Below are 14,919 nucleotides of genomic sequence, written 5' to 3' on the forward strand. Positions count from 1 at the left end.
GATAAAATATCTGGTTTTCTATTCTGGTCCACTGGCTTCTCTATTTCATCACTGGGTACCAAATTGCTTTACAAATTATAATTTCATAATGTGTTCTGATACGTCTAGCCCCACCGTGTTACTCTTCTCTTGCAGGACATTACTGGCTCATATTTATTTGCCCTTTTGAGCTTCATTTCACTTTTTTTGGACAAGTTCCCCACCTGACAAACAAACAAAGAAACAAACAAACAAAACTACAGTGAATATTTTAATTAAAATCACATTGACCAAAAAAAATCATATTGAATTAATAAATTAATGAAGCACTGACATTTTTACAATATTGTGTTCTTTCTATTCAAAAGCACAGGATAGAAGTTTCCCTAATTTTAGTATTATCTATGTAAAGACCCCAGATGTCTTTAAAATATCTTATCTTTGTTATTGTAATTGCAATTTCTTCCTATTATATTTTCTGATAAGTTGTATTTTTTTATGTAAAGGATGTTTTGCATATTAATCTTGGAAACTGCCATTATCCCGAATTCTCTTCTCGTCTCTAATAGTTGTACAATTTTCAATCATACATAATTTTGCTAGTCTGTTACAGTTTTGTTTGTTTTAATAAAGGATGGAGATGGGATATTTGTCAAATGTCTTCTCGGCATCTATTGAGATATAGTTCTCCTTTGATCTATTAATATGTTCTATTAGAGATTTTCTAATATTTTTTTAAATTTTATTTATTTATTCATGAGAGACACAGAGAGAGAGAATGGCAGAGACACAGGCAGAGGGAGAAGCAGGCTCCATGCAGGGAGCCCAATGTGGAACTCCATCCCTGGACTCCAGGATCACACCCTGGGCTGAAAGCGACGCTAAACCACTGAGCCACCCGGGCTGCCTGAGATTTTCTAATATTACTGAACCATTTGCTTTACTGGGATGAACTTACTTGGATATGATGGATGATTCTTTTGAGATATTGTTATTTGTATTTGCTAGTATTTTGAAGTTTTTTTGTTTGTTTGTTTGGGGTTTTTTGGCCTCTCAAGTTCAATCACATTTAATTACTATTCAGATTCTCCACATTCCTTCTTACCATTTGTTTTCTTGATAAGTCATGAGCTGATAATGTCGATTAAACTGTCTTCTTGTGCTCAATCCAGTTTCTACCTGTATTATCTGTATATTGTTATTCTGAACTGTCATATCTTATTCTTGATTTTGAAGCATAGAGATTTTTTAAAAAGATTTCACTTATTTATTCATGAGAGACACAGAGAGAGGCAGAGACACAGGCAGAGGGAGAAGCAGGCTCCCTGCAGAAAGCCCGATGCAGGAATCGATCCCGGAACCCTGGGATCAGGACCTGAGCCAAAGGCAGATGTTCAACCACTGAGCCACCCAGGCATCCCTGAAGCTATTATAAAAGTGCATAGTGGTATCTAAAAACTAGATTCTTTTTTTTTTTTTAAGATTTTATTTTATTTATTCATAGAGACAGAGACACAGGCAGAGGGAGAAGCAGGCACCATACAGAGAGCCTTACGTGGGACTCGATCCCCAGTCTCCAGGATCACCCCCTGGGCCGCAGGCAGCGCTAAACCGCTGTGCCACCAGGGCTGCCCTAAAAACTAGATTCTTAATGTGGGTCCTGCTGTCTCTCCTGTTCAGCTTCCTTGTGTCTCATTTAACATTTTCATTTTCCATTTAACCCTGACTGATGGTATTTTCTTGTATAACTTGGTTTACATTATCTTCTTAAGTTTTCTAAGTTATTTTGGTAAAGATACATCTCTTCCATACAACATACAATAGGAGATTGTTTTACAATTCAATGTGAGAGTCTTTTTTTCTGTCGTAAGGATGGGTTTATCCTATTTACATTTGTTGATATAACTAATAGATTAGTCTTAATTCTGTCATCTTATCTCTGCTATGTTTTCCATTTTAATGCTTCCTCTGTTTTCTGTTTTACCATGTGTATTTCTCGGTCTTCTTTGATATGCATGTATGTGCGCACATGTGTTTGTATTTTTGTCTGATGATTTGAAAGTTTATAGTCTGTTTCTAATTTTTCTAGTGGTTGCCTTTGTATTGATTGATTTCTCTGCCAAGAGAAGAAAATTCTTCAAATGTAGGGAAGGAGTCATCTTCTCAAAGGCTGAGCCTTTGCCAGCCCAGTTCTGTCTTCAAATCCTTGATACCTTAGCCTCAACATGAAAAATGGCTCTAGTCCCACCCTGAAGCCAAAGGTTCAGAGCAATCAAGATATTGAACCTGCTGCTCAAACTAGCCATGGATAGCCAAGAGCTGCCAGTGCCACAAAAGGATGCTGTATGTCGTGTCTTATTTCAGAGCCTCATGTGAATCTCTCCCCACTAGCCAGCATGCTTAGTTCAACAGTGTCTTGTACTCGCTGTCCATTTCTCTGCACAGTATTTGAAGAGACACAGTCAGAGAGGCCATGAATTGAGTGCATTGACTCTTCTTGCTGCTTGTTTTCACACATATCGAGATCAGGAGCCAGATTGTTGCCTGACAGCTGGTCTTTGTGAATACCGTGGTGTGTGGTTTGTACTCTGATGCAAGTTGTGTGCGCGTGTTTTCTTTTAAAGCTATGGATGGATGCTGGTAGGTCAGTCAGCATACCAACAGATAAAGGCACACTCAGAGTAGTATGATTTGGGGAAGGCTTGTTTACAAGGACTATTTACAAACATGTAGGTGTAGGAGCACCTCGGGGGATGTTGCAATAGCTGGACGGTACCACAGAGCTGTTAGCATCAACAGGCCTGAAGGGAAAGGGCATGGTCACCAGAAAGAAGAGAACTGAGCACAGGAGGCTGGCTACCTTGGGAGGCCCAGCAGGCCCCACTGAAGAACTCATCCAACGCAGGGTGATTCACAGGCAGGGAACCAAGGGCCTGAATGCCCATTTTCACTCTTTTCTATCTCCTTTTCCTGCTAGGGTCCCCATAGCTAACCCCACCTGGAAGCCAGAAGCTCATTCATCTGATCTTGCAAGGGAATTTCATGATAAATAGAACAGAGTCATCAGGTACATTTCCCTCATGTTTTTCTGAAAATATGTGGAGAGCTGACACATCTGGGGTACACCCATTAGGAATGCTTTCAACTACCAGTACTAGAGAACCCAAATTACAGTGGCTTTAAACATACAGGGGTTTACTTCTTTCTGTACTGTAACAGGGAGGCTGGAAGTAGGCAGCCACTGACATTCAGTAATGCCAGTGCTGATGTCTTAGAATTCTCTCAGCCTTTACCTTGTGCTGGTTGCTTCATATTTATAAGATGGCAGCCCATCACCAGACATCATGACCATGGTTAAGTTAGGAAGAGGGGGAAGAAGGGTACCAGCATGTATACCCATTTTATTAAAAACAAAAACAAAAGCTTTCATAGATGTACCCTCAGCAGACTTCCCATCGTATTTCATTGGCCAGAATTGGTTTTGTGGTCTCTTAAAGCAGCCAGGGAGACTGGGAAAGTGGGAAATGAGCTGGTTATGATTGATTTAGACTACTTGTAATTAACTGCCTGAGACTGGAGACGTTGGTGCATGGATCAAAATCAGGAATCTGTTATCAAGAAAGAAGGGATGGAATAAATTCTGGATCGACAATGAACAAGGCCACAAGTGGTTTTATTCAACAATAAAGCAATTGTCTGCCAGCACTCACTCAGGATAGAAATTGCTCTTTCACACTATGTGCTATTGATTTTATGTGACATCCGAAAGTGTTATTTGATCAAGTAATTTTGCCAAAAGCTTGCTCTGCTTTTCCCCAGTAGCCTATGACTCAATTTACAAGCCACAGTTTGAACTGTGTGTTGGTTTTCACTGTAAGTTAGACAACTTTAATGGTGCTTCTCTGGTTTTGATCTTTTCTCTGTCTTTAGTGGCAAGATGCATCATTATCACACAGACATGATTATTTCACCCATATTCTGGAAGGATTAGATGGGTGTTCTGACTTAGCTTGCAGGGCCTGATGTGAAGATGATGCAAAAGTCTCAGTGGGCCTCATGCCATTATTTAACAAAGTTTCATAATAGATGATGCCTCAGGGACTAGAGGAAATGCATTACCAGCTAAAAAATCCTATTTTCAGATATCCATTCTCACATCTCTTACTAATTTGTGCTTTTTTTTCTACTTGTGTAAAATCATCTCCTTTTACATACTCATCTATCCTGGTATATATATATATATATATGGTTGCATTTGATATTGCACACTTTTGTTACTACTTCCAATACAGCTTTTTTGCTTTAATGAACGTCTTTGGAACTACTGTTCCGTCTTTATGATTTGGGGCCACACTACCATACAATAGTGACAATAAAATGGGAATATAACATGTAAACAATAACATGAACGTGGTTGAAAATATCTTACTTAGCAAGTTGAACTACAGTTAATGGCATTCTCTTCACTACATATGAGCTTGAACTAAACTAGCCACATAAGTTCTTGTAGCCCAGATGCACCTACAAAACCATGATAATTATTGCAAAGTAATGGATTTTTATGGAAATCATCATTTATCTCACATTTTTAAAAAAGATTTATTTATTCACAAAAAGAGTAGTTTTATTAAAACATGGGGACAGGACCTGTTGGCAGAAAGAGCTGCACCAAGATTTATTTATTTTTCTGAGGGGGGAGCAGAGGGAGAGGGAGAGAATCTCAAGCAGACTTCACAATGAGTGTGGAGCCCTACGCGGGGCTTGATTCCCATGACTGTGAGGTCATGAGCCCAAGTCAAGAATCAGATGCTCAACCAACTGAGCCACCCAGACGCCCCACTTATCTCATTGTGAAATGTACAAGAACAAAATTGCTGTGTCTTGTACTAGTTGTGTCTTGTTGTACTCACAATTCCCACATACGCTGATGGCTTCTCACTGAAAACACATGCGACACTCAACTTGGGGTGTTTCTCTTGTCACAGGACCATGCTCAACTGGCACACAGGGCAGGCTAGAAGTGCCAGGGAGCTAATGCCCCAGATGTGGACCTTAAACTGAGTGGGCTAGAGTGGGGCTCTCTGAGCCATGTTGCTGACAGCAGCAAACACTCGTCAATGCACCCTGTGTTGATTTCCTTCCCTGTCTCCCCTTCTTTCCATTAGTACTTAATGGGATCACCTCCCAAGTGAAACACTTTTACTCAAATATTTGTCTCAGGGTCCACTTCTTCTTTTTTTAAAAAGATTTTATTTATTTATTCATGAGACACCCACAGAGAGAGGCAGAGACATTAGGTAGAGGAGAAACAGGCTCCCTTTGGGTAGCCCAATGCAGAACTGGATCCCAAGACCCCTCGATCACACCCTGAGCCAAAGGCAGATGCTTAACCATTGAGCCACCCAGGTGCCTTTCAGGGTCCACTTCTGGGGGAAATGAGCCCAAGATAGTTTGTTTTTTGTTTTTTTTTTTTTTCTGAAATTCCTTGCTGGCCATGAGATTCATGAACACACTTTAGGAAAGTGTTTTCTAGATGACTCTGCTGATTTTACAAATGCCTAAGGTCCAGAGCCGGTGGTCATTCTATGGTCACAGGCAGCCCAGTTCCCTGTGATGGAATCAGTGCAGGAGGCGGCCCCAATATGTTCAGGGGCTGTATTGAAGGGTCTGACCAGAACTCCTGACCCAGATGTGGCACACAGGGACCTTGAGGAATAAGGGATGGGGGTGGATGATGGGCTGGCCTGACTGCTCTGCACTTCTACATTACCCTGAGCCCCTCCAGCTTATTGTCCAGCCTCCTGCTTTCTGCCTCTACCATTTAAATGAAGGTTTTTCTGGGTCTTTCTTTCCTGAGTCTTTCCTGAAGAAGTCCTCCCCAAGCATCCCATACACACACACATGCTTCTCTCTTTGATCCTAGTTCCGTGGATCTCAAAGATACTGTGAGATTGATTCATGTCCATAGCAGAAGAGGAGAGATTTCTTTCTGCTTTTTTCCCCATTTGCTATGAGAGAAGCTTGCGACCCTGTCAACTATTTCCAGAAGAGGAAATTGGGTTCTAGGTCAGCTTTATAAATAATATGATCATCTATTCCAAATACCCAACCCACAGACCTTTTCTTACTTCAGTCGACAGACTGGGACACCTAACACCAAGACAGAAATGCTATCATGAGCCCATGATCTGACTCCCAGACAGTTATTTGCCATTCCATCTTCACAGCAGGCTTGTGAGAAAGTTTGCTTAAGCCACAAACTTACCGTTGTGGTCACCCACAACCCCAGGATGAATAGAGGCTCTCGGGGTCACGGTCCTGCTGGTAAAACCACCTGCCCTCCTGGCTGTGCCCTGCCCAGGTCTCTCACCTTGGTTTCTATGAGACCAACAGGGGTGTCATTCAGTAGAGCACAAATGTCCAGGGCCAGATCCTGCAAGAAGAAATAAACTTCTATAATATTTACTGAACTCTGCCCCAAACAGGGCCCTAGGTTCACCTGGGGAGCAGTGAGGGAGAAGGATCTTAATGAATCAATGGATCCCTGCCCTCCTGGAGAGAGCTAAGAAGTGGGATAATTCACTTATGAGAAGCTATAGTATCCTAAAGGTCACAATAATAACAGCTGTGATGGTTTAAAAACATGTCTATAAATTCTTTCACACTCTTCTTATCAAAAGAGGAATCTAATTCCTCTTCCCTGAAGTTTGGGCCAGCCTTGGTGACTTGCTTCTCACGAATACAACGTGGAAGAAGTGATAACTGTGTGATTTCCAAGGTAAATATAGCTATTGCCTGGCTGTTTCCTGGGACACTCACCCTTGAAACCCAGCCACTGGATTACTAGGAAGCCTGGGTTACAGGAAGAAGCCATATGTAGGTGTTCTGATCAAGCCCCAGCTAAGGGCCCCTGACAGCCAGCCTTAAATGCCACATATATGAGTGGACATGGCTTCAGATGATCCCAGCCTTTGTGCCTGTCCAGTTATGGGCTTTTACTAAGTCCTGACCATATTATAGATTCATGAGCAAAATAAGTGCATATTAAGCCACTAAGTTTTGAGGGTGGTTTGTTATGCAGCCAAAGATACCCGGAACCCGTACTAAAGTGTACTGTGTATTTACCAGAAGCTAAACATTGTGCTAAACACATTACAGAATGTTATTTATTTGCATTTAATCCTCCAGACAATCCTATTAGGTAGATACTATGGGATCTCCATATTCTGGAGAAGTGAAGCTCAGAGTGATCATGTGACTCCTCTGAATCACTGAGTTTGTAAGTGGCAGAAACAAGATCGGAGGCAGTAGTGTTCTGGTAAATGTTTAACTATCAGTTGGGGGTGGGGGTGGGGGAAATCATGATTTGCAGCGTTTGCCAATTTCCACAGTGTAAATTCTCCTACCTCGGTTGACTTCAAACTACTGGCACTGCAAGAGAAGTTGGGAAGAGATGGGCACACTCCAGGCAGCTCTCCAGGAGCTTGTGCCAGCTCTGGTATACCACTAAGTGGAGGCCGCCAACGTCAGGAACCAAGTTCTGACATGACAGAGATTGTAGTGAACGATGGTTAGTAGAGTCTTCTTGAAATGTAGGTAGTGCTGTGGACAAGTCCTTTTGGGCATTCATGCATGCTGTTTACCAACCTGTGCCAGACACTCCTGTAGTCACTGATTAGTAGTGGCATGTAACACACGCAAGGTCTCTCCTCCTACAGAAATTTCTTTTCAGCAGGACAGAGACGAAGAGACTCAAAGGCATAGGGCATATTGAGAAGTTTCAGTTATTCTAGGAGTGGGAAATGGAGAGGGAAGTGGAACCCAGATTAGCATGTCACAGTCAGTCCCCAGGATGGGGGAGAGAGGCTGGCGGCTCCCTTCCCTCTTTTGGCCTCTTTCTTGGGGAAACCCCAAATCAGAAAAGTCTCAAGTCTATCAGACTGGGAGTACCCCTTCCCAGCCCAAGGAGGGGGCTCCAGGAAAAGGAGGGGACATGGGCTTCCCAATGCGACTTCCAGTGGTTCAGAGAAGTTTCCTGAAGTTGGCCTGAGGCTCCTCAGGCTGGGTCCCTGTCCTCAGGATCCGCCATGGGGATAAGAATCAGCGCATGATCCTGAAGTAATATCCACTTGAAGCTGATTCTTAATCGGAAAACACACACACACACACACACACACACACACATACACGCTTCTATTCCAAAGGATTCTGTGCTCTGCAGGAAAGAAATACCTTGTCCAAGCACAGCTTCAGCAGAGAGAGAATTATGAGCAATCACTGTCTTCCAAGATGACTACATCCAAGCTTATGCGATTTCTTCCAAGGAAGGGGATTTATTTATTTTTTTAATATACAAGATTGAAAATACTTAAAGCATGACATGTAAAATTACTAAAAAGTTACTAAAATGTGAAGGATTAAGTTTTCCTGAAGTCTTGGATTGTGCAAAGCAGGGGGGCAGGGCAAGTCACGGAGGGGATTACAGTGCAAACAGAACATAGTTCGAACCAGATTTCCGAGGTCACTGCTCCTAAAGGCACTGGCTGGACTGACACAGGGAGATTCTTCCAGCAACACTCCTCAGCCCCGCCTCTCCCAGGATCCCGTCCATTTGCTTCAAGTCCCAGTGCTACCCCAAGACTGTCTTCCAGTTATTATTAGGGAAAACTACGGATCTGCTCTTTCTGTAAAATTATATCTCTCTTGCCATGGGAGACTTTTTTTTTTTTAAGATTTTATTTACTTATTTTATTTGTGAGAGAGAGAGAGAGAGAGAGAGAAAGGCCGAGACATAGGCAGAGGGAGAGGCAGGCTCCCTGCAGGGAGCGCATTGAGGGTCTCAATACCAGGACCCAGGGATCATGCCTTGAGCTGAAGGCAGATGTTCAATCACTGAGGCACCCAGGCATCCATCATGGAAGACTCTTAAAAAAAGCAACAACTATTTTTTCTTCCCTTTGATAAAATTCATACATGTACTTTGTTAAAAATATCCAAAATGGAAGAAAATAAAAAATTGAGTCTCATTCTCTCTGCCTATCCTAGGTCTCTGCTAGAAGCATATTAACAGGGCTTTTTCTTTTTGCCTTTTTCTAGAAGCAATGTATGTACATTATTCATACCCTGCCCCCACAGACATATATATCGCTCGTCCTGCTTGACCTAAAGGGGTATATATATCCCAGCCCTCCTGCTCTTTCCCTCCCTCCCTCTTTCCGACTAGACACATTGTTGTCACTAGGCCTTGAGCATGGCTCTCCTTGTTCTCCTGTCTCAATCGATGCAGCTTTGGAGGACCCTCTCCTGGTTCTATTTTATCTCTCATTCCCCAAATATCAGAGGGCTCCAGGGCAGCGACCCTGGCGTCTTTTCTACCTGTGCTCACCTCCTAAGCAGCCTCTTCTCCGGCCGTGGCCTTGCAGAGCACCCTACCACTGACCCCTGTGCTGGGTTCTTCCATTCCTCCATTTGCTGGCCCAGACCAGTTCTCCACCCTCCTCCCAGCTCTGCACTGGGGGAGCTGAGCTGTCTGGCTTTCCATGGGCTTTGACCGCTGGCCAACACAGACATGAGTTCAGAGGGAGGTGAGAGAGGTCAGGATATATGTTTTCCATGTAGGGTTGCCAGGGACTAGCTACACTCCTCCACCAAAGCTCTCCACTCCGGTCAGTGTGCAACATCCAAACTTGTGTCTCAAAAGCAAGTCCCCTTCCCTGGAGGAAACCACACAAGTTTAGATACTGCCTTCTTCACTTCACTCTCTCTGTCCCCAGGTGCCAGCAACTCTCCCCTTTCCCCCATTAGAACTAAAGATGGTCAAGTCCCCATCGCTACTGGTCCAGGGGTCCTACTTTGTCCTGTTGGTTTCTCTACACCCTGCTACCCTTGTGTAAAAGGCTCTTTTATTAATCCCTCCTCAAATTTCTCAATCCAAGTGCATCAGCTGTTTCCCTCTGGAAACATCTCTGCTACAGATTCCAAATAACTCTGAGATCTCTATCACCCCTGAACTCCTGGCCCACATAAGTAGTTGAGACTACTGCTCCCTCACCCTGTTCACTAAAAGCCTGGCTCCTCCCCGTCCTCCCCATCCTGGTAAAGGACAACTTCAGGCTTGTAGGGCCGGTACTCTTGATTCTCTCCCAGTCACGTTCCGGTCTATCAACAAACAGTGCTGCCACGAGCCACCTTGGGAGTTTATCCTTGCAGTCTTGTCTGCAGGACAAATCCCCAGGCGCGCAACCGTCAGGTTCAAGGGTAGGTGCCTTTAAAGTTCTGTTGGGATAGGGAAGCTGTGCTCCAGCCTGGAAGGCCCCGCCTCACCCAGCCCGCCGGCCCTCCCCGCCCCCAGGGGGTCGCTCCCGTGTCCCCACCCACTCCCCTATCAGGCGGCGTCAGACCGATCCTGGTTAACACGGCTCGGCCCGCGGGCGTCCACCCGGCAGTCCCCGCCGCGGGAGGAGCGGAGCCCTTGGTCCGGGACCACCCCTGCCGCGGGGTCGGGGGGAGCCGAGCGTGGGCACCTCCCTGCCTCCCCCAGGCTTGATTCCTGGAACCAGGCTCGGTGACCTCACGCCGGTGACTTCACATCCGGGACCTTCTGGGAATTCTCCGCGGCACTTTTCCGTCCGAACCCTCACGGGGGGAGGGGTGCGGCGGAAGGAGGAGTGAGCAGCTTTTGGGGAAGAAGAGGGCGCCGCCGGGGCCGCTCCCTTCCTCCGCCGGGGCGGGCGCGCCGGGCCGCGGCCGAGCCCCCCGAGGCCCCGCCCCGCGCGCACCCTCCGGGGCCGCCCGGGTGCCCGCCAGGGCCCCGAGCTCGAGCCTCGGCCTGAACTGTCTTCGGAAGTTGGGCGCGCGGCTGGGGTGGCAGCTCTGCCGCAGGTGGGGACCAGGTCCCCAGAAGGAGGAAGCGGAGGTGGGGGTGGTTGTTGGCTTGCAGGTACCCACAGTGCGGTGCGGAGAGGGAGGGACCGCTCCGAAAGTTACCGTCGAGTTTCCCAAACTCCCAGACCGCGCAGGGTTGAGAGAGGTCAGAGGAGGACACTCTAGATGGCTTTTGCTTCCTTGAAGAGGGTGCCTCGGAGCGGAGTCCTCCTCCATACAAGAAGTATTTAAAAATAGATTTTATGACTGTGGTGGTGTGAAGACTAATATGGCAATGATAAGTATTAAGACAGTTTGTTCCGCAGGCCCGGGTGGCTCAGTTGGTTGGGCTCTGCCTTCGGCTCAGGGCATCGGCCTGGAAGTCCCTAGGTCAAGTCCGCATCAGGCTCCCCACGCTTCTCCCTTTGTCTTTGCCCCTCCCAGTGTCTCTCATGAATAAATAAAATATCTTTAAAAAAAAAAAGTTTTTTTTTCTACCTAAAAATTCCCTTTTTTCCCTTTCTGATTGTAGAGGATGTTAAAACATTTTCATGGGCCCTTAAAAGTATTGTGGGCTCCAGGCCCCCTGGCTGCTGTGACCAGTGAGTAAGCTGGCTCTGGGCAAAACCAAGGTGACACACCCTGGATAGACTATTAGGAGGTTGGGGGTGGGGGTGGATGGAGAAAGGCTATAAACACAGGTAGCAGCTTTACCGGAAGAGCCCTGAATGACCTTAAGGAATGTGAATTTTGTGGTTAGAGCTGGTGAAGAATCCCTGCAGGGCTGGGCTGGAGGGCTGACAGTTTGGAGGGGTCACCGGAGGTGGGGAGGACATCGGGATGTTTGTTGCTGCAACAGGACATCCCAAGTCCCAGAGCGCCGGTGGAGATGGAACTGTGGGGAAAGGCAGAGAGAGATTTGGAAAGTGGGCTGAGTGATGTGAGGAGGTGGATCAAGAAGAGAAGTCTGGGCTAATTCTCAGGGAAAAGGGAGAAAACAAAGAGAAGAAACTGTATGGGGCTTCAGGACTGTGGGAAGATCAGATGGAAAGTTCTTCCCCAATAACAAAGCAGGGAAAATGTGCATACCACAACCGGCTTGTGGGTGGCTTCAGAGTCAGTCGCCTATTGCCCAGATCTCCGCAGTAGCTTCTACTAGGCATTCCAACCCCCACCCCCCTCTCTGCTGCCCCAGGCACCTCTCCAAAGCTCTATTTCCATTGGGTCACTTTCCTTCTCCCTGTGGCCCGCAGGACTAACTGCAGTCCTCTCTTGGGCACTTCCAGAGTTTAGAATGAGGAAAGTCAGATTGGGTTTTCAACAGCCTTTACAGTAGAATACTGTGCCAGAACTTCATTTGGCTTTCCCAATCTCCAATAACTCCCCCTTCCCGCCAAAGAAACAAACAACTGTACTTGACTCCCATCTTCCAATGCAAACACTGGGCTTCCTCCAGAGCAGACCAGGCTAAAATCAAGGACTGGAGCAGGAAATACGCTTATGGGGAGAAGAGCTGGGCTCCGATGCCTCCTGGAAAGAAAAACCTTCCTTCATTCACTCTAAAACATGGGTCAGGCACCTACTGAGTGCTCTGGTACCATTCTAGCACGCGCAGGGGATGTAACAATAAACGAATGAGAAATGATTTGTCATGGAGGTGATATTCCAGTGGGGGAAGATTCCATGTGGATGGACATGGCACCCTCCAAAAATGGCCACATGTTCTTCTAGATCTTTGCCTCTTTTCATTAAAAGGTAGTGTCTCATACCCCTTGCATTCAGTTGAGGCAGACTTGTGACTCATTTGTAACCAACAAAATGCAGCAGAAGTGATTTTGTGTGACTTCCAAGGCTGGGTGAGACAAGGCAGTGCAGCTTCTGCCTTGTTAGTTGGGACATGTGCCTTTGGATCCTTGAGATGAAATGTAGGAAATCCAACTACCCTGAGACTGCCATGCCATGGGGAAGCCCAGGCCACGTGTAGAGGCTGTGCACATGTGTTCTGGCTGACATCCCAGCCAAGAGCCAGCATCAACTGCCAGACACGAGTGGATGAGCTTTCAGATGTTTCCAGACACTAGCTGTTAAATTACCTCAACCTTCAAGTCTTCCCAGCTGAGGCGAGGCCCCATACATTATGGTACAGAGACAAGCCATTTCCACTGTGTTCTGTCCAAATTCATGACCCACAGAATTAATGACTATTATAAAATGGTTGTTGTTTAAACCACTACGTTTGAGGTGATTTGCTATACAGGAATAGTAGTGAGAACACTGACAATAAGCAAATACGTGAGCAAGATAATTTCCTATCGTGAGAGGTCTTCATAAAAACCTGAAATAACATGATAACTTGTTGGAGGGCCTCTTGATGGGGGCAGGTGTGTGTGTGTGTGTGTGTGTGTGTGCAATAGGAGAGGGGAGGGATGGCTCAAGAAAGCCTTTTTGGAGAGACATTTAAACGGGATCTGAGTGATAAGGAGCCCAGCCACTGAAGATCTGAGGGAAGAGACTGCCAAGCAGAGGGTACAGCAAGTGCAAAGGCCCTGAGGCAGGAATCAGTTTTGTAAAGATTCTGTGAGAATCAAGGCATGTAACTAGGGAGATGTGTGTGAGGAAGAGAGTAGGGGCAAAAAAGTCAGTCGGGAGAGGAAGGCAGAGACAAATCATTCTGGTCTTGAAGGCAGAGAAGAGTTAGATTTCAGACTGAGTGAGCTGGGAAGCCACTGGAGGATGTTTCCAGGGGAACAACTTGATCTAGTAAACTCTCAGACGAGCTCTGGCTGCCAGGTGAACTGCAGATTGTTAGGACGGACCGGGGAGGCGAGGAAGACCACTTGGGAGGCTGTGGCAGCGGCCCAGGAGACAGGGAATGGGCGGAGGTCCGAGGCAGCGTGGCGGCAGTGGAGGTGGGGACCGGTGGACAACTCCGGACGCAGCAGCAGCAGCAGCAGCCACGGGCAGTGACGGAAAGGGAGGAGGCGCCCTGCCCGGCAGGTCGGCCCCGGGTGGGGCCGCGACTTGGGTGAGGCCCGGAACCCGCACCCGCCCGGACCGCGGAGGGAGGCTCCGAGCCAGGGCCGGCCAGGACGGCGCGCACCGGCGTCCAGCGTCTGCCGCGCGGAGCCGGCCCCTGGCTGCGCGCCCGCCCGGCGTCTCCGGGCAACGGCTGCAGCCGCCCGAACGCCCCCACCCCGCGGCCCGGGTGACGTCACCGTCCCCTTGGAGACGGCGGGGGGGGGAACGCTGCCCGCCCGCCCCGCCCGCCCCGCCCCGCCCGCGGCCCGGCCCCTCCCAGCCCCGCCCACTCCGGGCGGGAGGTGGAGCCTGGGCCCGGGCGGCAGGTGCGGCGGCAGGTGCGCGGCACGCGGCGAGGCCTCACCGAGCGGCGGCTGCTCCCCTGGGTGCACGCTGCCGCCCGCGTGCTCACCACCCGTCCACCTACCTCTTCCCCCTAGGGTGCCACCTCCAGTCGTCGGGACCGGCTCCGGCGTCCCCAGGCTCACCTCCTCAGACATGCTTTCCCTTGACCACACGACCTAAAGTAACGGCCAGTCCTCTTCTCATGGCCTGACCTGGTTTTGATTCCCCTCACAGGGTCGCTCCCTTCTAAAATTATCTGCTTTAATACACTGTCTTCTCTCTTTAAACCCAAGTTCCCTGGAGTCAGGGATAAATTCCGCCTTGTCCATCTCTATCCTCAGCCTCCTAAATGGAACCTGGCATGAAGCACGTGCTCAGTAAATGTTAGTCGGATGAATTACTGAATTCACGAATCATTTCTTTCATCCGTGCGTTCATTTATTTGACATTTGCACAGTGCCTTCCAGGCACTTTTGATAAGCACCGGTGATACTTAGATGAATAAGGCAGGAACTCCACCTGGAGGTGAGAAGGATATATTAAAACTAATAGTTACCAATAATACTAAGAAATTAACGTGTTTGAGTTCCAGATGCTAGACAGAGAGCTCCAAGCACTCTGCACATAGTAATTCATCTTCACAAGAGTAGGCCCTGTAATCGTGCCCATTGTATAGATGAGAACGAGAACAGTCATGCTGTAAGCTGCTGGGCC

The 14,919-nt window shown here is 47.3% G+C and overlaps 1 long non-coding RNA gene across 1 annotated transcript; it reads left to right on the forward strand.

The window, feature by feature from the left end:
• The first annotated feature begins 13,467 nt into the window (after positions 1 to 13,467).
• Positions 13,468 to 14,602, forward strand: LOC118352054 (uncharacterized). Its single transcript, XR_004808509.1, has 2 exons — positions 13,468 to 13,867; positions 14,301 to 14,602. It is a non-coding gene; the product is annotated as an uncharacterized LOC118352054 (long non-coding RNA).
• The last annotated feature ends 317 nt before the right edge of the window (positions 14,603 to 14,919 follow it).

Source organism: Canis lupus, chromosome 23 (genome assembly GCF_003254725.2).
Source record: "Canis lupus dingo isolate Sandy chromosome 23, ASM325472v2, whole genome shotgun sequence".
In the NCBI taxonomy this organism is placed as follows: Eukaryota; Metazoa; Chordata; class Mammalia; order Carnivora; family Canidae; genus Canis; species Canis lupus.